This window comes from Octodon degus, unplaced genomic scaffold (genome assembly GCF_000260255.1).
Source record: "Octodon degus isolate 3935 unplaced genomic scaffold, OctDeg1.0 scaffold00144, whole genome shotgun sequence".
NCBI classification, from domain to species: domain Eukaryota; kingdom Metazoa; phylum Chordata; class Mammalia; order Rodentia; family Octodontidae; genus Octodon; species Octodon degus.
Genome location: NW_004524720.1, coordinates 1,823,307 through 1,825,792, shown reverse-complemented (window position 1 = coordinate 1,825,792; position 2,486 = coordinate 1,823,307). Strand labels below are relative to the sequence as shown.

At 49.8% G+C, this 2,486-nt stretch overlaps 1 pseudogene; it reads left to right on the top strand.

The window, feature by feature from the left end:
- The first annotated feature begins 1,357 nt into the window (after nucleotides 1-1,357).
- Nucleotides 1,358-1,854, top strand: LOC101592740 (annotated as a pseudogene).
- Nucleotides 1,855-2,486: the final 632 nt, after the last annotated feature.

Genomic DNA, 2,486 nt, shown 5'->3' with positions numbered 1-2,486 from the left:
CATATATGATACTTTTATTTCAATTAACTTTTAGGGGAACAGTGGGGCAGTGTTGGGGACAGAATGCAGGACTTTGTGCATGCTCAGCAAGTGCTCTACCACTGAGCCATGCAGCTGCTCTAACTAAAATTGCTTTAAAAAAAAGACTAGTAAGGGGCCGGGGAGATGGCTCAGTAGAATAAGGCACTTCCCTGGCAAGTGCAAAGGTCTGAGTTCAATCCCTGGTTCCGCAAAAAAAAAGACTAGTAGCTTTGCTGAAAATAACCCTTTAAAAATCCAAATGCAATGTGTCAATGGTAGAAGTAGCAAAATAAAATAAAAAAATAGAAGCAGTCATCAGCGGGTCTCACCAGGAAAACAAAATTTTTGTAAACTGAGGGATACATCTGTAGCTTCGTGCTGTCTTGGAACCAGGGTGAGAGCAAATGGCCCAAGAGAAACATGGCAGTAATCTGTGGGACTCTTCTCAGCAGAAGCTCTAAGTAGCACAAACGCTGCTCGGGCGAGAGAGACCACTGAGAATCACAATTCTAAGACACTGTGAGGCACAAAGACAGTCACCAAAACCGCGTGAGGTCAGACGGAATGAAGTGCGGACAGGAACCACAACAGGACCGCCTCAGCCGTGGGGGGCAAGACTTGGATATCTACCAAAATGCCCCTCAAGGGCTGGGAAGATAGCTCAAAAGCATTTGCGCCTGCCTGGCAAGTGCAAGTCGTTGAGTTCCATCCCCAATTAAAAAAAAAAAAAACACCTCAAAACTCCTCTAATTGAGGGAAACGCTGGAGAAGCAGGTCATCTCTGTGAATGTGGCCTCTGCAGAGGCCAGGCCAGGGAGGGCAGCCCATGAGACTTTGGGGTGGCTGCCTGGTGCCCTGGCCACGTGCCTTGGAGAAAGCACAATGCCCAACTCCCTGGAGGGAATCACACTGCCCCAAATCCCAAAGGTAAAAGGAACTCAGCCAACAAAACTTGCCTGTCTGCCAAAAGCACCACCTCCGGCATTTCTGGACTCAAGAGCGCTTCACTGCAGTGCGGCCTCTCAGCTCCTCCCTGCCCTCGGCCACTCCTTGCATGGAGCCTGCTCCCCTCCACCTCCTGGCCAAGCCTCTGCCCTCACCCCTTTTCTGTGCCAGTGCTCGAAAAAGAGATATATTAAAGCCATTAACGCGCCACATCTGCGACAAGACTGACATCTGCCCCCTAGCAAAGCCTGGACTGTGGTCACAATTCCCAAGGCCCATGAGGATCTAAATACTTCCCTGACCCTTTCGGCTTTCGGCTAAGAGGAGGCTAAGATGCAACTTTCATCGGTCGTCCCGAATCTGGGTTCGTCTGACACCAGCCATCTCCAGCATGCCGCCCAAGTTCGACCCCAACGAGATCAAAGTCATGTACCTGAGGTGCATCAGTGGTGAAGTTGGCGCCATGTCTACCCTGGCCTCCAAGATTGGTCCCTTGGGTCTGTCTCCCAAAAAAGTGGGGGAAGACATTGCCAAGGCAACTGGTGACTGGAAGGGCCTGGGGATTATGGTGAAACTGACCATTCAGAGCAGACAGGCTCAGATTGAGGGGATGCCTTCTGCCTCTGCCCTGATCATCATGCCCTCAAGGAGCCGCTAAGAGATAGAAAGAAGCAGAAAAACATTAAACACGGTGGAAATATCACTGTTGATGAGATTGTCAACATTGCCCGACAGAAGTGGCATGGATCTTTAGCCAGAGAACTTTCCGGAACCATTAAGGAGATCCTGGGGATTGCCCAGTCTGTGGGCTGCAAGGTGGACAGCCGGCACCCTCATGGCATCATAGATGATATCAACAGTGGCATCGTCATTGTCGAATTTCCCTGACCTTTTCTGTTTCTTTCTGTTAAGCAGCCAGTGTGGCCCACAAAACACAGTGAGGCCACTGAATCACCACAAAGAACCAAAGTGACAAGGAAGGCTGAAGACAGCCAGCAATGCCCAGAAGTCAGGGAGAGGGAAGGAGGTTTCTTCCTGAAGCTGTACCAAGGGACATGGCCCTAGCACAGCTCGGACTTTGGGCTTCAGCCCACAGAACTGCTGGACAGTAAATGTCTATTGTTCTAGTGCCATTCTGTTTGTAGTATTTGATTTTGGCAGCCCTTGCAGGCAATCACTAAGTTTGCTACTTTATGTCCTCTGGCCTGAGCCCAGATATAAATGTTGAACATCACTCAGCCCCAGGGGTGTCCTTGTAGCTGCTGCGATGGCACTTTGAGTGACCCCCAAGTCCCCACCTCCCCCCAGAAACAAGGTGGATGGACCTCAATTTTTGTGGCTGCTGGTGATATGGTCTTCATGACAGAGGCTGATGTGATAGAAACAGGACTTCCAGAGTGACAGAATTTAAAAAAAACAAAAACAAAAACAACTTCCTAAAAAAACCCCAAAACTTCCTTGCTGAGCCGGATCCTGCCCCCACGCAGCAGGAAAAGCCTCTTGAAGGACAGAACAAACAG